The sequence below is a fragment of the Sphaeramia orbicularis genome, chromosome 3, assembly GCF_902148855.1.
Source record: "Sphaeramia orbicularis chromosome 3, fSphaOr1.1, whole genome shotgun sequence".
NCBI lineage: Eukaryota > Metazoa > Chordata > Actinopteri > Kurtiformes > Apogonidae > Sphaeramia > Sphaeramia orbicularis.
The window spans coordinates 14,856,586-14,878,977 of NC_043959.1; the positions used below are offsets into that span (position 1 = coordinate 14,856,586).

The 22,392-nt window shown below is 36.5% G+C and overlaps 1 long non-coding RNA gene across 1 annotated transcript; it reads right to left on the reverse strand.

Moving 5' to 3' along the window:
* Window positions 1-2,387: 2,387 nt before the first annotated feature.
* On the reverse strand, window positions 2,388-11,121 carry LOC115417096 (uncharacterized). Its single transcript, XR_003935082.1, has 3 exons — window positions 10,948-11,121; window positions 6,001-6,007; window positions 2,388-2,398 (listed from the first exon to the last, which is right to left on the reverse strand). It is a non-coding gene; the product is annotated as an uncharacterized LOC115417096 (long non-coding RNA).
* Window positions 11,122-22,392: the final 11,271 nt, after the last annotated feature.

Consider the following 22,392-nt stretch of genomic DNA (forward strand, 5'->3'; position numbering starts at 1 on the left):
TATTTATTTATTTATTTATTTACCGATTTACATACTTATTTATTTAGGGCCCAGTAATTTCCACAGAGGAACCCTGCACAGCGCACCCTTAATTACACACTGCAGAGCACTTATAACCAAGGTTAAGCATCTGTTTTCCATCAAACATCTTGAACAGTGATTGGAGGAAAAGGAAAAGAAGCAAAGAATGAGACTGAGGTGACAGAAGAGAATCACATTAATCAGGTTTTCCTCTGATTGGTCATCAGATGGATTAGAGGCTGAAGAAGCATCGGAAGTTAAATCCAGTGGTGACTCATCACTAATTGCTGCATCTCATCTGAGTGAATAAGAGCACGGTTAACGAGTGCCATTACTGTACAAAAAGTCCTGTTTTAAAAACATGAAGCAGCTCTCTGAACAGCTGTCATATTTAATGTTATCGCTGAGTGAGTCATCGATGTAACTGTCACTGCTTTCAGGGGGTCTTCATTTTTTGGAATAGCATCAGCTCAGTACTCATAGATGTAATTAATCACAATTATAATTAAATGGATTTTTTTTTTTTTTTTTTTTAAAGTAGCTGGTGACGAAAATAAAGCAACAGATACATTGAGATGTTAATGTCCTAAACCAGACCTATGGGAGTGGGAGGCATCAGACATTCATCTGAACAGAGAATGAGTAAAGAAGCTGCTGTTTGGGGTCTGGGTTTAAAAGTGCCAGTTGTTTGTTGTTGTGCTTCTGTTAATATATTTTATGTGTATTTTGAAATATTTTCATAAGAACTATTTAGGGAAAACTGGTAAATGTAGAAAATCAACAAAAAAAATTTCACAATAAATGAATAAATGAATTTAAAGCTATTTTAACCCTTTCATGCATAGTGTTCACTCCAGTGGACAGTTATTCTGCAGCTGTTCTCTTGTACATTCATGGGTTTTGTTGTTTTGGTTCCATATCAGCTGACACAGTGGACACTTGTGCATCATCTTATACACTGACACTAGTCGCTTTTCCATTGACCCTCAAATTGCTTGAATGTAACTTAAGCATGAAATTTGCCCAATGGAAAAACGACAATTTTGCCAAAACTCTCGTTTTTCGATTAAAAGTTTTTGGTTTTGGTTTGGTTTTTCAGGCATAGCACAAATGGTATATCACACAAAACTGCAATGGAAAGACCTTTTTCTGCAGCTAGAGTCATGTGGATTAAAAAAAAAAAACGATGTTGACGGATGTTACAACAACAAAAGAAGAGTTTTAAAAGATACATGTGTGGACACACCAGGAAACGGAATCATTTTTGAATTTAGAAGGGGATTGATGGGTAATATATAATAATAAAGAATATATCTGTAAATCAACACCATATTTACGTTTGACACCATGTTTATGGAATGACTTCTTGTGTCATCTCCCGATAATAAACAAACAAATCATTTGTGATTTAATGGAAAAACCGACATTACACACTTCTGTTTTTTCAACATTTAGTAAATATCAGTGAAGTTTTGTGCAGATGTCCAATGGAAAAGTGATTATTCATATAATTACTGTAACTTTGCTGTTCTTGATAAACCTGATGTGCACTAACATGTTTGACTGTAAATTAATTGCATGTTGTTATTAGACTGTAATTGACACTTTTCTTAAACAAAAATGTTTTTTTTTTTTTTTTTGCATATTCTTTCCATGATGTGAGTAATAACTAGTATGAGAGTATGTTAAAATGTGAGAAAAAAATCAGATTAGCTGCATTAAAAATGTTTTTATTTCATAGTTTTCACACAGTATATCACTTTCTGATATTGCGTTTTAAATACATGTTTCTTTGCTTCAAAAATTAAAGCTGAGTGAACACTTTTGTAACTCCATAAAAAATAGGTTCATTTAAAAACTTGCAATCATATTGTTTTTCTCATGCCGAAAGAGGACTAAAAACACTCAGGAAAAAAATCTTGACTAAGGTTGTCATAATTCATGCATCAAAGGGTTAAAGGAGTGTGAAATCAATGAGCTTGGCCAATGTAACTGTTTTTAAATTTGCACAAATGATTGTTTTGTCACTACCGATTGTAATTTTTTTATTATGTGTTGATTGTGTCTTGTCTTGTCAGAAACTGTGTGTTATGCTGCTTTTCTTGACCAGGTCACTCTTGAAAAAGAGATTTGCAATCTCACTGAGGCTTTTTTTTTACTTGTTTAAATGAATTATTATATATATTATGCTTTCTTGAGGTGTGATATTAAAAAATCAGTCATGAGAATCAGTGTTTGTTTGGTCCAATTGCTGTCCTTTATTGAAGGGATAATATTATGTCCATGATTCAGTCCATCACTACCATACACTCAAGTCCCCAATAACACAACAAATCTCAACTGCCATGGCATGTTTTACAACTAATCCTACTCACCTCTAAGAAGTAACCCCGTGCTTCTCTTACAGAATCTGTAGAGCAGCAGCACTGGCAGCATTACCACACACAACAGCCATTACATTAGTTATGGATATACAAAGTTCTGAGCTGCTTTTTAAACTCAAACAGTAAAAATTCACTGGTGTTGTGCTAATGCTGTATCACACCAGCTCCCAGTCTTCATTAATAAAGTGACAGGTGACACTATGGTACACCAAAACATGTCCGTTCATCTGGAATGAGTGTGTTTTTTTTGTTTTGATGTCCCTGACTGTAGTTTTCACCTTCTCAGGATTGTCCTCATATTTCCTCTCCATCAGTTTTGTGAAGTGGGTCCTGGAGGACAGTCGATAGTCTGGTTCAAATGTGTAGATCATCTCATGAAAGCCCTGACCCTCCACAACAGGAGGAGGTCTCATGTCCTCGACAGTCATGTTGACAATGTCAGAGAGTTCAGCGGTCGTGTGGGAGGTGCATACAGTGACATCCTTTTTAATTCTTTCAAAACTTTCTTCATTACATTCAGGAATGAAGTGCACAACTACAGACATTAAATGTGTTAAATTTTCCTGAAAAACACTCACCATGCATTCGTCTGCTCAAATATAGACATCCACAGCAGGCAAAGAAGAGGTTCAATATGAGATACACTGTAAAAAATAAATAAACAAAAAAACAAAACAAACAGTATTATTCCGGCAGCAGGGGTGCAGAAAAAATACTGTTAAATAACGGAAAATAACCATCTCATAAAAATACGGCAGTTTTCCATAATTAAACTACAGTTTTTTGCTCTAACTTTACATGAGATTTTGCTTTTTTTTTTTTTTTTGACTTTTTAATGCTGAATAAAGAATATTTACATGTATTAAAACAATCAAATTACATATATATATATATATATATATATATGTATATATATATATATATATATATATATATATGTAATTTGATTGTTTTAATACATGTAAATATTCTTTATTCAGCATTAAAAAGTCAAAAAAAAAAAAAAAAAGTTTTAATGAGACTAAGTTGTCCAATCCACTGATAAAAACTATTTGGACAGTTTATCAGTGCTTATACATGTTATACATTCAAAAAAATACATTTATTCAACATTTTTGTTGTGAAACCTCCTGTAATTACACAACATATTTGTCAATTAACAAACAAGTCTTATTAAACTTACAGAACAAATACTTCTTTTACGGTTAATTGTCAGTAATTTTATCTCGTTTTCTTTTTTCTTTTTTCACAGTATTAAACTTTAAATTAACAGTTTAATCTCATAAATAGAAAAGAAATATTTATGAAATTACGATACATTTGCAAATGTATTCTAACTGTATTTTTCTGTGAAAAAAGAAAAAAATTCTTTTAAAAATTTGAAATTTTTTGGTTATTCACAGTTACAGTTTTTTCATGTTATTTTACATTTGACATGTAAAATTACAGTCTGTTTTTGTCATTTCATTGATATTTTCCTGTATCTTAAAAATACAGGAAAAATCTGTAAAATAAACAGTGAAAGTTCTGTTAAATTACAGGTTGTTTTTTTTTTTTACAGTGTAGGTATTTAAAAATTCTAAACAATGCAACAATATATACATACACACAATACTGTAAAAGTGTTCAACAAATTTATCAAGAAGTAATAATATCAAAAATAAAATACAGGAAGAAATAAAAAACATAGTAAAAAAAAAAAAGTGAATAAGTAAATTACAGAGACCCACTACAGTAATCACAGATGATTGTAATGAAAGGTTATTGTTGTGGGGTTCTCAAAGAAAATCAGACAAGGGTTCCACACTCTCTGTTCCACAGGTTTTTGTCTACGTTGTCTCTTATCCAAAATAAGGAGGAGCAGAATCCTTACACTTCAGATTGTCCATCAAATGACATGCAAAGCAAACACTTGTTCATTTTAGTTTTAACCTCCTAAGATCCAGCTATGGGTTTTCTGTCCACATTTGGAGACAAGAGTTTCACAAATTTATACAAAAAAAAGAAAAGAAAACTGTCCACCACAAAGGACATTCCATAAAAATTTTAAAAAGTGCATCTGAAAAAACTGTTGCATCATGTTTCCAATGTAGGCACTAATTTGATTTAAAAAAAAAAAAAAAAAAAAAAAAAAAAAAAAGCTTGTACTTTGCTGACGTTTCCTGGGTCTTAGGAGATTAAAAACTCAGATCTAGGATGGTGCCAAATATTGCAGTCAAAGAGTTTAGCAAAATTCAGAATTGTAGGAAATAGTATTGACGCCTGTTCGCAACCTATAGCTAAAAGGGGACCAGTAGTCCAGTCCAGTCCAGTTCAGTCCAGTTCAGTCAAGTCCAGTCCAGTTTAGTCCAGTCCAGTCCAGTCTATGAGAAGGAGAGAGGAAGGGGCATTTCTACATTTTTGTTTAGATATGTGGCTATAATGGACAAGCTTAAACTGCATGAGAGCATGTCAGTCACACATGGAAGAAGAATGAGTACGGTTTAGGAATACAAACTCAACAGAGCAGCTTTTAGATGTGGGGGTGACAGTTAATTTAAACTCCCACCGTCAGCCACTGAGGGAGGGAAGACATGGTTTACTGCAATTGGATGAAGTGAGAACTCATGTGTTCAATCAATCAATCCAATTTTATTTATTTATTTTTTTCTAAACTTGTCTTGTCCATCATCATAACAGCAGAATGGTAGTCTGGCTCCTTTTGGTGCTGAACAAATTTGCTTTGCCAAAGGAAACTTCATAAAGTACATGAGGCTCCCTTTGATATTCTACTGTCGTTATTATGAGTTTGGTTGAACCACATTTCGATGCCGGATCAAATTGTATTTATATAGCACCAAATCATAACAAAAGTAATCTCTGACACTTACATATAGAGCTGGTGGAAACCAGACTGTTGATGTGGTTTTTAAGGAGGTATTGTTTCACAGCTGGGTTATCGATGTTAATGTCTGAAGTAAACACCTATAAGGTCAGATGTAAGGCCATAGAACTGAGCTCTACAGTTACCTGGTAGGACAAGAGGAGTCATGTTTTTAACAGCCTCTACAGCAGGGGTCTCAAACATGCCAAATGCGGTCCGCCAAAGGTTCTAATCTGGCCCCTAGGATGAATTTGAATTCCACGGTCAAGACTGTCAAACTCATTTTAGTTCCGGTTCCACGTACAGACCAATATGATCTACAGTTAAATAACAGCAGAATAACCAAAAAAATAATGACTCCATATTTTCTTCTCGGTTTGATGTGAAGAAAAATATTACATTGTGCAGATAAACTTCACATTTTTGTCTGTTTTATGCAAGATAAATATTTACATTTACAAACTATCCTTTAATAATAAAATGTGAATAACCTGAAATGTCTAAAGAAAATTAAGCACCATTTCAGCTATTTTCTGCCTGTTCCTCAGTGTTTAGTGTCTTTGTAGATCTGATCCATAATGCACATGGAGAAATGATCAGTTGAGGCAGAATATTGTAGAGCTGCAACTGATTAATTGATTAGGTGCTTGAAGCGAATGTAAAAATTCATGATTCAATTAATCGACTCGAACTGATTGAAGGGAAATATTCTATTGCAGTTTTCCTGAAAACTTTCCTGCTTCTTTGTGCATCACAATAAGGGTCTGTGTGAAACACAACAATGAAATCAATGTTTAACAGCAGAGAAATGAAGGAAACAAAGCTTTGATTCAGGAGAATTGTGGTTGAATGATTTTTTTGGGATCACTTTGAGTCGATTAATCGGTTGCAGCTCTAGAATACGGTCAAAACTGTACTTATTTTTCTTAAGAAATTTCAGTTTTTTCAGGTTATTCGCATCTTTTTTGTTTGGATAGTTTATAAAAGTAAGTATTTTCATAATTTGATGGGGTTTCTCACTATTATTTTACTGGTCCGGCCCACTTGAGATCAAATTGGGTTGAATGTGGCCCCTGAAAGAAAATGAGTTTGAGACCCCTGGTCTACAGAAACCTCTGAATTCCACTGAAGTCATGAATTATTCCTTCTTTAGTTCCTTTACCAAATGATAATCTTTAATAAACAAACAAACTATATTTCATTTTAAATTAAGTGTGATTAAATTTGTGAATGTAAGACAAGACATATCTCAATAAACAATTACTCACAACTTATTAAATGACTAAATAAAAATAACCACCATAACATACTGGCAAGAACCTGTGTGGAAATAATTATTCACTTTAGACTAAGGTCAAGTTTTATCAGCTCGGGCTAATATATTCTAGTGCTATTTAGGAAGATCATGCATACATGCAACATAAAACTAACAAACCTGTGCCTTTTTCAGCCAGGTGCTAAGCTTTCCAATTCTCAAAAAAAATGTATGAACATGCAGACACATGGTTCTTCACTGAGTTTACAACTTTCACAGGTTTACAGCTCTTCCCAGAAACAGCCTTTCAGAATAAAAGCACGGATCTTAGCTTTTCAACACAAGACGAATAATGACTTCACCTTATATAAGTTAAGGAATCAGTATACATTAAGAAAAGAATATGTTTTCAAACGTCATTTACAGAGACCTTGGAAAAGGTACAAGAATTCTGGAAGCAGTGTCATTTTGACTGAGTTTATTCATCCAATGAGAGGCAAAGACAGAGGGGACCAATTAGATAAAAGATCCAGAGCAGGGCTGTCAAACTCGTTTTGGTTCAGGGGCCATATTTAGCCCAATTTGATCTCAGGTGGGCCAGACCAGTAAAATAATGACTTAATAACCTGTCAATAATGACAAATCCAAGTTTTTCTTTTTGTTTTAGTTAAAAAAAAACAAAACAACAACAGCAATTAAATTATGACAATATTTACATTTTACAAAAAAGATGTGAAGAACCTGAAAAAACAGAAATTTTATTTGAAAAAATTGTGCAATTTTAACAATATTATGCCTTGACTTATTATTTATACATGTACATTTACACACAGTGTTACATAAACATTTGGTAACAGGCAGAATATTGTTAAAATTTTGGAGTTTGGAACTAAAATTTGAACAATTTCTACAATATTACATCTCTTATTATTAACACAACTACAGATCACAGTGGATCCATTAATGCACCAAACATTTACTAACAGGCAGAATATTGTTCAAATTGCACATTTCAGGTTGTTCATCTTATTTTTATTTATGTATTTATTTGCATTTTACTGTGAAAGAATAGTTTTGTAAATGTAAATATTTTCAGTGTAATGTTATTTTTTTCACTTCAATTTTTTCCACATAATTTTTTACAAAGAAAACTTGTCATTGTCATTATTTATGGTTAATTGTGTTGTTATTTTGACTGTAGATCACATTGGTCTGTATGTGGAACCTGAAACAAAAGGATTTGGACAACCTGGACTGTTCAGGTTCATTTTTGCATTTTCATCCTGCAGGCCGGAATGGAGCCTTTGGTGGGCTGGATCTGGCCCCTGGGCCGCATGTTTGACACCTGTGATCTAGAGAGAGAGATCTAGACCCTTAGATTTGTCCTCATTCATTTCAAGAGCAGAACTAAAAACCCATTTGTTTTTCAGCTAAAACTACTGGAGAACTCCTCTGCTGTCAAAGGGCAGAGTCTGTTAAATTAAACCAAACATCAGTCACAAGTCCCTATTTTCCATCTTGTGGGGAATATGACATTCTCTGATGACTCTTGTTTCTTTTTTGCAACATTTCAAAAGTTTGTTTGACAGTTCAATTGAAATATAGTTCTTGTTGTACTCAGAGCATGATTCTGCTCCTCATCCAAAAATAAGTCATGGCAGATTTAACAGATGCTGTACCGCCATAAATTGAGTTCCTAAAGCTTGTCAGGTTAATTTTACTGGTCCTATGTCTGTGTATTGATCAGGGTATACAGGTTGGAGGAGGCTTTTGGCTGACTTCGCATAAATGAGAGTGGTTCAGCTGACATCCACATCTGATAAGGTTTACGGGAGGCCACATTCCACTGTCTGACTGCTGTGATTCTCCTCCACCTTCTGTTTTCTACTGACTCTGACCAGCATCTCATCTGCACAGTTACACTCGATGCTCTGAGAACGTGTGTTCCCTCAGACTGCAGGTCTTCCTGAAATTCCATTTTAATTACCTCTGCCAAGGAGGTTATGTTTTTGCCGGCGTTGGTTTGTCTGTCTGTTTGTTTGTTTGTCTGCATGTGTGCAAGATAACTCAAAAAGTTATGGACAGATTTGGATGAAAATTTCAGGAAATATTGACACTGGCACAAGGAACAAATAATTAAATTTTGGTGGTGATTGGGGGTGGGGGGCATGGAGGCACGGAGACATGGGGGCCCACTGATCTGCCTTGGCGGAGGTCTGCGCTCTCCGAGTGCTTTTCTAGTTTCAGCATTTTTTTCTTTTTTTTTTCCTCTGGCTCAATTCATTCACTCTGCATCTGCCCATCGCCTCCTGTCATCATAAATGTTTTCACTTCACTTGTCACTTCTGTATTTTTCACGTTCTGCTGGTGTATCTGATACAGTCTATATCATCAACAGCAAAGGAGGAAAAGCTTTATGGATAGAGGACTCGATTACAGCACAAAGTTTTAAAGCTAAAAGGATTGTTCCCAGTGAAGATGACACAGTGTTTTAGTCGTGTTTCTCCAACATGGGCTACACTTTGAAACCCTCTGTCAATTTGCAGAACATTTCCTTCAAGAAATAATGAAGCAGTGCCAGTACTCTTTTAATATTTCAAGGTACATTTAACCCTTTCATGCACTAATTGTGAGAACCTTAGCCAAGATTTTTTTCTTCGGTGTTTTTATTCCTCCTTAGACATGAAAAAAACAATGCGATTGAGTTTTTTTTTTCTAAGGAGTTCCAAAAATATCCATGCATTTAATTTCTGAAGTAAAGAAACATGTGTTTAAAACCCAATATCAGAAAGTGATTTGAAAACAATGAAATAAAAACATTTTTAAGGATGCTAATCTGATGTCTTCTGGCATTTTAACATATTCTACTACTAGTAATTACTCACTTCATGGAGATAACATGCAAAAAAAAAACCCCTTCTTGTCTAACAAATAACAGCTGATTTCCACTAAAAAATGTTAGTGCAGATCAGGCTTACAAGAACAGCACAGTTACAGTAACGGTCTGAATGTCAGGGTATGAGATGGTGCATAAGTGTCCACTGTGTTGGCTGATATGGAACTAAAACAACAAAACCCATGAATATACAAGAGAACAGCTGGAGAAGAACTGTCCACTGGAGTGACCACTATGCATGAAAGGGTTAAATTGGTGCAATCCAAGATGGCAGCCATTAGAGTCTCTTGTGTGGATGTGAGCGTTTGAGGTTTGAGTTTTATTGTGCTGGGCATGATGTTTCCTCTTCATTTGAGTCTGAATGTGTAAGACTCCATTAAACAAACATTTGTCTTGAGTTTCGGGGCCGTGGCTCAGGAGGTAGAGAGGGTCGTCCAATAACCAAAGGGTTGATGGATCAAATTTAGCCATTGTGCCCTTGGGCAAGACACTTCACCCACCTGACCTCCAGTGTCACTCACACTGGTGTATGAATGCATATGAATGTTTGGTGGTCACCCTTCCATCAGGGCAGCTGTGGCTACAAACAGAGTTTACCACCACCAGAGTGGGAGTGTGAGAGAGAATGACTAGTGGATCGATAATGGATAGCGCTTTGAGTGCCTTGAAAAGCACTATAGAAATCTAATCCATTATTATTATTATTATTATTATTATTATTATTATTATTATTATTATTATTATTATTATTATTATTATTTCAGATCTACTTTCCTACCTAGCTCTGGGTCCTAGCCTCCATCTATAGGCCCTGCCCACCATCCTAACACCTGGCTCCTCTGTGTGGATGTGGCTGCTAACTGTCTAAACCTGCCCTAGCTGCTTGGCCTGTGGCCTACAGTTGTAAGCCCCGCCTCCTAGCCCTGTACAGTTGGTCCTCCTGCCTGGCCTGGATTGCTAGCCTCTAGCCCACTGTTGGATCTGCTACCCTCCTTTAAAGGTAGGAAATATTTTCCTGGAGAATTTTTGCTATATTGCTTAAAATCTCCTTCACACCACAATTACAACCAATTAATTAAATGCTCTAACACAAAAATTAAAAAATTTTGCCACCTGTGGAACTGACAGGACCGAAAAAACATCATCCAATCATTTTAACCGGTCCATCAAAATGATTGAATGGTGATATGTCTATCAAACTCAACTGCCATTTGTCCCTCCCCCCTCTTTGTGCATGAATCGTGCGTCTTCAGAGGCTTGTACTTGTACAGGAAACGGAGCCAGAGTTTGGCTATATTAGCTGTATTAGGATGGATTAGGATCCCCTGTCCTTAAACCCCCCCTTCTCGGCAAGGAAAAACTCCAAAAACCCAGTGGGAAAAGAGAAACCTGAGGGAAAACCACAGGGAAGCACAGATCCACTCCCATGGACGAACAGGCTGTAGATGGAGTAGCCCAATGATGACGGGATCTGAGGTGACTCATCTGTGCCCTGTCCTGACCTGTGACCCCTGACCTCCTCCCCCACCCTCATCTGAGTAGATGGACCCCCTCATGTGCCCCCACCCTGCTGCATCTTTACAGACTGGAACTACATCTGTAAATGGACGTCCATCGGCCCTGGTTCATCTACAGTCTGTCCGTCCATAGTGGATCTGTCCTTCACTGTGGTTCTCCCTCAGGTTTCTCTTTTCCCACTGGGTTTATGGTGTTTTTCTTTGCCGAGAAGGAGGGTCTAAGGATGGGGGATGCCCAGGATATTTATCCATTTCCTTCATCTGCTGTTTGTTTGACTGTTGTTTGTTTTCATATCCGACTAATTCTGTAAAGCCCTGTGAGGCAACACTGTTGTGATACAGAGCTCTACAAATAAAACTGAAAATTGAACAGATGAACCAGGACTGATGGACGTCCATTTGTGGATGTAGTTCCAGTCTGTGAAAATGCAGCAGGGTGGGGGCACATGAGGGGGTCCATCTAGTCAGATGAGGGTGGGGGAGGAGGTCTGGGGTCACAGGTCAGGACAGGTTAAAGGTTAAATAAAATAAATAAACTAGAAAAGCACTTGGAGAGCGCAGACCTCCGCCAAGGCAGATCAGCCCCCCCCCCCAATCACCACCAAAATTTTATCATTTGTTCCTTGTGCCTGTATAAACATTTCCCGAAAATTTCATGAAAATCCATCCATAACTTTTTGAGTTATCTCGCTAACAGACAGACAGACAAACCCTGATGAAAATATAACCTCGTAACCGTTTCACTTGGCGGAGGTAAAAAATAATAATAAGTGAAAGTCAAGAAGCAGGAATAACTGTTATTAAAGTACTGATGCGGAAAAGAGTCTCAGTCCAATGTTTTATGTCCTTCAGTTTCCAGGTCAATGAACTTTACTCAAGTGTTTATTTTTCAGATTTTACTCTCTACATTTTAAAATAAATAACTGTACTTTGTATGCTTTATGTGCATTTTAAGTAATTTATAGATATTTTTATACCATTTTGTGTCTTCACAGTGTCACTGATTTCACTTTAAATGGATGAACAATGACATATAGAAAAGATGATTGCTTGGTGAAGCCAACACAACATCAAATGGAAGACAATGAAAATGAGGTTAGAGGTGCTACTAGACAAAAATGATGCAATAGTCACAGCAAAATTAAAAAATGTTCTAAAATACACAACAAGATGTAAAAAAACAGAGACTGGATCCAGGAGAAAAGACATCATAATGTTTGGAGTTCCATTTCAGACACTGATTTGAGTCAAGTTAAGGTCCATCACTCAGCTCATCCTTTGGTTTGACTGTAGACTTATATACTTTGAAGACATTTCCGAGCCTGGACTTTGTGACTTCTACTGTGGTGAAGAAGCACTACTTCTACTTTTACATTATCTGCACAGTGCAGCACTTCTACTGGAGGAAACTATGTGGACAATGAAGCCACTTTGATATTTCAAACAACAGTTAAACAGAATATCAAAGAACTGAAGTAACTGTGTCATTAAAGGAACCACTTTTTTGCATTGAACCATCAGGACACACTCGCTACTCAGCGGATCAGTAATAATACTCACTTGTTGCAGTCTGATCTGTCAGCCGCTTTCCTTCATCTAAGCTTTTGTGCGTCACTGTGAGGTAATTAAGGGTTGTGTGTTTCAGGACATTTCTGCTTTCTTTTGTCTGCCTACATTTAACCTTAAATAATGCACACTGAGCTCTAATTGTAGAGCAGAGGAAGCAAAGCTGACATGTTTTACAGCAACGGCGACGATTCTGCTTTTGCATGGACAAAGACACACATGCACAAACAAACACATGTAGACTCAAACCTTTTGGACCATTCTACATTTATCTTCTGTGTCTTCCCTTTGTCATAGTTGCTTCTTTTTCCTCTCTGTCCTCTCTCCAGGTCTAGAGCTGTTCTCTCCTGATCTGTGGTTCTGGACCCAAACCTGTCCTGTCTTTGTCTGTGATGATTATTGTCCTTTCTCTGTGCTGGACGTCTCTGTCTCCTCTGTCCACTAACTAACCCCAGCTGGATGAGGCAGATGCTGCTGATTTTGCAAATTCATCCCACAGACCAGATTGGAACCTTTGACGGGGCGCATTTGGCCCCCGGGCTGCATGTTTGAGACCCCTGATCTACAGCTTAATCAGAAACATACTATTTCATTTCATGTTTGGCAATAAAAATGCTACGTATCATAGATGCACCACAGAGGGGTTCAGAACAAACAAAACCCTCTGTCCTTTGACACTCATTTCAAACAAGAAAATTCCCTGTCAAAAAATTCTTTAATGGGAAAAAAATGGAAAAGAACTCATAGAGTTTGTCTGGACTGTGTTCCTGTCCTGGTAGTATGTAGTTGTAGTGTGTATAAAATTCTGCACAAATAATATGTCCAAATGAAGTTTTCAGGAGGTAGGTGTGGTGGACGGTAGATTTACAAAATACAGAGAAAAATGATGGAAAAGACACAACAAACATGAACGACAAAAACAAACATGAACATAACATGTAATAGGACAAAAATGGCATAAAAGACAAACACACTGAAAAATGCAATTTAATTAAAACATATCAAGACAAAAACAACATACAAAATGGAAATGTGAAAGAGTTTTGGTGGATGGTGATTTTCATTTTCATCAGGACTTTGACACCTGTGTCTGATGCTGTTTTCTTTAAGTCAGCTCTGGATCAGATGGGACAGTTATTTTTGTGTCTGGTCTCATCATGTATGTATTTGTTGCATGAGTTGCCCAGTGAAAGTACAAATTTGTTGTGGAGACAATTCAAATAATAAATGGAGAGACAATTTAAGGAGAGAATTTCAATAAATAACTGTCCAATTGACACATGAGTCAGTGTGAACTGGTTGTAATCGATTCCATTCAGAAGTTTCTGCCACTATTACAGGTGAAGGCAAAGCCATTACTCAATAGAGCAGAAAAAAAAATCAATAATGTCTGGACTATTCCAGGCTTGTCGTGTCATAATGCAGCAACTAGAAGTGAGAAGGGAGGCCAGATGGGAAAACAGATGCACATAACAGCACCGAACAGCTGTGGAATGATGGGAAATCTAGGTCTCATCTTAATGTCTCTGGACATTCACAGATTCAAGACTTTTTATTGTTTTGTGGAGAATCCACATAGAGATGAGAAAAAGTCCAAAGTAATGTCTAATCTTTAGTGATTCACCAGTCCACAGTTAGACCAACGGTCTACAAATAGACAGGTTTAAATACTGTGGTTACTCTATCCAGAGAGAAAGTCATTTCACGCCTTAAGTTTGTCTTCTGTGCGTGTGTGTGTGTGTTTCAGTTGTTTGGGAAGAACAAGGTTCAAGGTTACTTTATTTATACCTGTGGGTAGATTTGTTTTGCAGTTGAGGTGATTGCTTTGGCATTCCAGCAAGACATACATTGAACCTGTTCGGCAGGTACTTGATCGAGCTTCCAGACAGGACAAAAAGTTCTCAGTGTTCCACCATTCATCAGTATAGCAACATGGATAATTAAAAGAATAAACTAAATAAATCAGATCAAATAAATAAAAACAAGATGCAATAAAACACAAATAAAAACCCAGAGAAGATAACAACAGTCTAGGATAAAAACCAGGATAAGAACATAAAATTGAAAATTAGAAGTCACAATAATAATAAATAGAGCAAAGAAATAGGATAAATAACAAAAATAAGTACATAAAGTGCAATGTCACTATTTCTTCTTGAACACAGTGACGGTGACAGGAAGAAAAGCTGTTTTTATAAACGCTGTGTCCTGCACCTGGGGACTAAGAACGTCCGTCCAGAGGAAAGGAGCTGAAATTCACCTTGTAAAGGATGGGAGTCATTATTATTATTAGAAAGAAGAGAACAGACCACACAACCTATGGCATAAAAAGGCCACTGCATACCAACATGAGAACTTCATCCCCATGGTGACATACAGTGGGGGGAGCATCCTGATGTGAGCCTGGTGCCTCAGGACCTGGACCACATGCCATCATCAAGGAGAAAAAGAAGTCCAAACATCCTAACATATGTTTATCAGCATATGCTACAATATGATGTCAGGTTGAATCTCTGTAGAAGTTGGACGACACAGTAGGACAATGACTCTAAACATTTAAGCACATCTATCACAGAATGACTTCAGATAAACCAGTGTTTGGAGTGGCCCGGTCAGAGTCCACAGATGAATCCAAGAGAGAGCCGTTCACACCGGGCATCCCATAATATGTCTGAGCTGAAGCAGTTCTGTTAGGAAGAATGAGTGTTGTTTGGGTCTGAACAGCAGCTCCTGGAAGTGTTTGGCAGAGGTTATTACTGCTAAAGGAGGTTCAACCAGGTATTAAATCTGAGGTTCATAGTACATATTTTCAAAGTTCAGTTTTACTAAAAGTTAAGCAGTCTAATATGGCACCATGTGACGTCTCAACATCCAAATTAGATAAATAAATTTACTTCCACCATGAATTTTGGGTCATATCCAATATTTTTCTCTTTGAAGTATGCCTTTATCTGGAAGCGCTTCCAATCTACAGCCTTTTGAATTGTGGATATTAAAATTTCATATTTTCTTAAAATAACTGCAGTGCCTTAAGGGTTAACCCAATAAACCACAGTGACGTCCTCAAGCGTCATGTTTTCATTACACAAGAAGGTGTTTTATTCATAACTGCTGCAGGGACATTCCGCTTCAGTGAAAGTCTGGACATATTCTGGTCAACAGTTGATAAGAGGCTGAACCCTGTCAACAGCAGTGCTCTGAAGTCAGCTGGATCTGACTTAGACCGCTTTATTCTGACCACGGAATAGACAATCATGAGGTTTTCCTCCCACCAGACGATGAGAGACGACTGTGAATAAACAGCGCCAGCTGCTGGAGACAAAGTACAGGCCACGTGGACCCTGTGGACCTGTTTGAGTGTCCTCACATTTCCTCCAGTGGACTGGTTCTCCATCACTGCTTCTTTACGTCTGTAAACAGACAAAGGCTCTGAAATGTGTTCATCACAAATACAGCTGTAAACATATATGTTTGATATATAACTGGAGCAGAGTTCAGCACTGCTGCTTCATCATCTACAGGGTGGGGAAGCAAAATTTACAATATTTTGAGGCAGGGATTGAAAGACAGTGTATGACCAATTAGTTTATTGAAAGTCATGAGAATTTATTTGCCACAAGAAAACTGACATAATAGGAAATGTTTTTATTCTATGTGCCCTCCTTCTTTCTCAATAACTGCCTTCACACGCTTCCTGAAACTTGCGCCAGTGTTCCTCAAATATTCAGGTGACAACTTCTCCCATTCTTCTTTAATAGTATCTTCCAGACTTTCTCGTAATAGTTTTGCTCATAGTCATTCTCTTCTTTCCATTATAAACAGTCTTTATGGACACTCCAACTATTTTTGAAATCTCCTTTGGTGTGACGAGTGTATTCAGCAAATCACACACTCTTTGACGTTTGCTTTTCTGATTACTCATATGGGCAAAAGTTTCTGAAAAGGTATGGATAATAGTGTTAGGTATGATTATGACATCAATATATGTTTGGTTTCAAAACAATTGACGTAGTGCCTGCTGAGAAAAAACAACTAAATGTTCATTGTTAATTTTGCTTCCCCACCCTGTACATTTGAAGTTATTAACCCCATTTGATTAGAACATTTCTTAATCTTTTAAAGTTATTTATACGTTTATTTATTTATTTTTTAAATTGTGATTATATTTAGAATTTACATTGTCTGAAGTTACATGTGTGGTAAGTTTGTGTTTTTTCCTTTGTCTTTTCACATGTTGGTACAGATTTGTGCTGTGTGTTCCTGTGAATTATGCCATTAACTACACAGCCCATTTTCCAGACCACTTAGGTCTTCTGGGGGGGGGGGGGGGGGGGGGGCTGTGAAATCTTTTTCAGTTTTAATCTACATTCAACTTTTGCACTAAAACTGAATAAAAACACACCTCTAACTCACCCATCACTCAAAATAAAATAAATGAAAACTATTTATGTCCTTGTAATGATACAGACTTCTGTACAAAGGGATGATTCTGTCAGATTCAGCCCAACACCACTCACACTGCAGATGAATGATAAGCCAGGAAACCTAGAGAAGAGCTTTGAAGGTAAAGAAATGGGATGTTTGTCAGTGGTCAAGTCTGTCACTTGATTTCAACCGAATAGAGCATGTTTTTTTCAGCTACTGAAGACTGAACTGAAGGGACAGAAACCCACAAACATACCAGACACTGAAGGTGGCTGGAATAGAGCACTGGTAAAGCACCTGCAGAGATGAAAGTCAGAGTTCGATGACGTCCATGGGCTCCAGACTTCAGGGAGTCACTGACTGCAAATGATGTTCATCTGAGTGTTGAAAAGCAGTCCTCAGCAATTTATGAAATCTCGGTTTGTCTAATTATTTTTGAGCATCTGAAGATGGAGGACCTATGATCCAACGCCAACTATGGCAGATCTTTATCTCACAGTGTTTTTATACAAGACAATGTCCAGATCACACATCTAACTACTCATATTTTTGTTCATGCTGTTTACATACTTCCTCACTGCAAAAATCTAAATCTTACCAAGTGTATTTTTCTCATTTCTGCTCCAAATATTTCATCACACTTAAAACAAGACAGAATCACCTAAAGAGTAACTTTTCAGTGAGATATAAGAACTGATTTTTAAACAATAGATCTGGAAAATCTTATTTCAAGAAATCTTACCAAGATAATTTTCACTTGTTTCATTGGCAGATTTTTTTTGGGGGGGTTAATTCAAGATTTTTTTTTTTTCTTAATTCAAGCAAAAAAAAAAAAAAAAGAATCTGCTAATGGAACAAGTGAAAATTATCTTGGTAAGATTTCTTGAAATAAGATTTTCAAGATCTATTGTTTAAAAATCAGTTCTTATATCTCACTGAAAACTTACTCTTTAGGTGATTCTGTCTTATTTTAAGTGTGATGAGATATTTGGACTAGAAATGAGGAAAAATACACTTGGTAAGATTAAAATTTTTGCAGTGCTGTATTTTCCACTTGTGCATATATTTACACAGATGCATATGTGTGGTCATTATAAGTCAGATAAAACAACAAACTTAATGGTTGCAGAAGACTTTTGTAGTGTATTTTCTATTGGATCTGTAGGTCCTCTATGTATATTAGTCTGTGTAAGGCCTGCAGTCATCCTCAGCACTAAGGCACACATGTACCGTTGTTATGGTAGGACCTATAGAATACAAATTATACACCTCAGCTACACAACCCAACACGCTGAAACTCCTAACTGCCCTTGTGGTTGGTGCTCAGCATCATGACAGCCTGAAACCTTCACCTCTGTCAGCTGCATCCAGTATTACCTGAAGGTACAGCCTGTCCAATACAGAATATGGTTTTTCTCAGTGTTTGTAAACATTTATATGTTCCAGAAGACTTGGATATCTAAAAAAGAGCAAAACATCTGTCTGGAGCCACAAACATATAATGCATATAAAATGACTTAAACAGAATCAGAATCAGACTACTTTATTAATCCCAGGGGTTAATTATTGGGTGTTATAGTCGCTCCATTCAAGTATAATAAAAAGTAACAGGAAAGAAATTATAAATACAACAGAAGAAGAAAAATATATACATATATATTAAGGTGTTTATTCCTATATTTTCTGTGTTTTTCTCTCTTATTCAAACCCTTCCCCTACCATTTTCCTGACACTAACCATGTAGTTATTGTGCCTAATCCAAACTATAATCTTGGTATAGTCCAGACCAGGGGTGTCGAACTCAGGTCCTCGAGGGCCGGTATCCTGCATGTTTTTGATATTTCCCGCTTCCATGCACACCTGGAAGCTGTTACATCATTATCAGGCTGCTGCAGAGCTGGATGATGAGCTGATCATTAACTGAACCAGGCATGGCTGGAAGAGGGAAAGATCTGAAACATGCAGGATACCGGCCCTCGAGGACCGGAGTTTGACACCTGTGGTCTAGACATCTGTGGGATTAACAATGATCTAAAGCAGGGGTCACCAACCCTGGTCCTCCAGATCTACTACACTGTAAAAAAAAATCTGTAATTTAACAGAATTTTCCCTGTTTATTTTACAGATTTTTCCTGTATTTTTAAGATACAGGAAAATACCAATGAAATGACAATAACAGACTGCGATTTTACATGTCCAATGTAAAAGAACATGAAAAAACTGTAACTGTGAATAACCAAAAAATTTCCTTTTTTTTTTTTAAGATTTTTTTTCACAGAAAAATACAATTAAAATACATTTGCAAATGTATCGTAATTTCACAAATATTTCTTTTCTATTTATGAGATTAAACTGTTAATTCAAAGTTTAATACTGTAAAAAATAATAAAACTAGATAAAATTACTGACAATTAACGGTTAAAGAAGTATTTGTTCTGTAAGTTTAACAAGACTTGTTTGTTAATTGATGAATATCTTGTGTAATTACAGGAGGTTTCACAACAAAAATGTTGAATAAATGTATTTTTGTGAATGTATAACATGTATAAGCACTGATAAACTGTCCAAATACAGTTTTTATCAGTGGATTGTACAACTTAGTCTCATTGAAAATTATATATATATATATATATATATATATATATATATATATATATACACACACACACACACACACACACACACACACACATATATATATATATATATATATATATATATAGGTAATTTGATTGTTTTAATACATGTAAATATTCTTTATTAAACATTCAAAAGTCAACAAATATACAAAATGTCATGTAAAGTTAGGGCAAAAAACTGTATTTTAATTATGGAAAATTACCATATTTTTATGAGATGGTTATTTTCTGTTATTTAACAGTATTTTTTCGGCACCCCTGCTGCTGGAATATTACCTTTTTTTTTTCTTTTTTTTTTTTTTTTTTTTTTTTTTACCTTTTTTTTTTTTTTAATAGTGTATCCTGCATAGTTTAGATCAGGGGTATTCAAATGCGGTCCTTGAGGCCCGGTATCCTGCATCTTCCCAATATATCCCTCTTCCAGCACACCTGGTTCAATTAATGATAAGCCTATCATCAAGCTCTGCAGAAGCCTGATAACAATGGAACGGCTTCCAGGTGTGATGGAAGAGGGAAATATCTAAAACATGTAGGATACTGGCCCTCGAGGACCAGACTTGAATACCCCTGTTTTAGATGTTCCCCTCTTCCAGTCCACCTGACGGTAATTATCAGGCTTCTGCAGAGCTTGATGATAGGCTTATCATTGGAATCAGGTGTGTTGGAAGAGGGAAACATCTAAAACATGCAGGATAGTAGATCTGGAGGACCAGGGTTGGTGACACCCATTGTGTCAAAATGTGTCAAAATGAAAATATTTCTTATGTTGATCTTGGCTCACAAATTTCCCATCTTCCAATTCATGCCTGACAAAGTAAGATGGTAAAAAGTGACAGTGGTTCTGCACAGATTAGACTGTTCACAGTCAGGAACCGCGGCTGATGCAGTGACTGAGCCTTTAAAGTGTTTACATTACCTAAGGTACTGGTGACAAATGTAAAATACTTAAAAATGTAAGTCGGACATTGTGTAACTCAAATGACAGAAGGAGGAGCTTTTAAAAATGTCAAAGGGAAGTCTCTTTGATGCATTAAGAGCTTCCGGCTGCAAAGTGGGAAAATGTTCTTTCTAACATTTAGATTTAAATGTTAGCTGTGTGCTTTTATAAATAATTGCTTTGTTTTGTCTTTTCTTTTTTCATGCTCTCCTGTGTCGCCTCGTTGTGCTGGGACAGATGTTTGATCAGCATCAGCACAGGAACATTCAAGTCACTCACTATTGACTTTTGGGCCAGAAATGATTTCTGGGGCTGAGACATTAGTCTTAGCTGAGTGTCAGACACAACATTAAAATGGTCCACCAGTGAAGACAAGAACCCCCAGTAACAAATGAGAGTCATTACAACAAGCCTAATAACAACTGCTCGACAACATAAATTACTTAGGACTTCTAATTATTTCTGGAGGCTCACCGAGCCGTAATGAAGCTAAAGTCTGAGAGGAAATATGATTAGTTTGACAGATACATCATTTGTTGTAGTTTATTGTGAGGAAACAAGTAGTTTAAATTTTATTTTAAGCTCCACAAACAAACTTTATCTTCAGAAATGACCAAAACTCTTGTGATGCATTACAGGAGAAAACATCTGATCACACTGCTTCACATTCTTCATCAAATTCCCATGGGTGATGTGGATGTTTTTAATTATCCACAGTCTGCATCACCACTTGGCCCTGATCACATACCAGTGGATATGGAAGTGTCTGGGACAAATGCAGTGGAGTTTTTAACTAGACCACAGGTGTCAAACATGCGGCCCGGGGGCCAAAACCGGCCCGCCAAAGTGTCCAATCCGGCCCCTGGGATGAATTTGTGTAATGCAGAAATTACACTGAATATATTAACAATCAAGGATGTTAAAATTATTTTAAGTCAGTTCAATCTAAAGTGGGTCAGACCAGTAAAATACTATCATGATATCCTATAAATAATGAAAACCGCAATTTTTTCTCTTTGTTTTAATTTTAAAAATGTAGAATTACACAAAAATGTTTACATTTACAGACTAGCCTTTTAGAAAAAATGTAAATAACATGAACAAATATGAACATCCTGAAATGTCTTCAGAGTAGTATGTCTAATTTTACCAACATTCTGCCTGTTATTACATGTTTTGTGTATTTGTAGATCCACTGTGATCTGTAAGTTGTGATGTATAAATGATAAACTAGGTGCAATATTGTCAAAATTGCACTTATTTTTAAAAATAATTTTCAGGTTGTTCATATTTGCTCAAGATATGTTCAAGTACAGTTCGTAGATGTAAACATTTTCATCATGGAATCTGACTTTTTCCGCTCAAAGACATAGAGAAAACTTTGGAGTTGACATTATTTGTAAGTTCTTAGACTATTATGTATATTATTTTTCTGGTCCGGCTCACTTTATATCATATTAGGCTGTATGTAGCCCCTGAACTAAAATGAGTTTGGCATCCCTGAACTAGACTGTTCAGCAGGGTCTTAGAGCAGTAGAAGATGCCTGAAGAATGGAGGTTTAGGCTGGTGCTGTTTTTTAAGAATAAGGGTGAGGGATGCAGCAGCTGCAGAGGTAAAGCTGGTGTTCCTCACAGTGACACTATTGGACAGAGTAGTGGAAGTCTGGATAAGACAGGAAGTGTGTATTTGTGAGCAGCAGTGTGGTTTCATGCCTTGAAAGAGCATTACAGATGTGATATTTGGTCTGAGAATACTGATGGAAAAGTACAGAGAAGGAGTTGTGTCTGTTGATTTAAAGCAGGGGTGTCAAACATGGGGCCAAAACATGCCCCCCCAAAGGTTCTGATTCAGCCCGCAGGAGGAATTTGGGAAGTGCAAAAATTACACT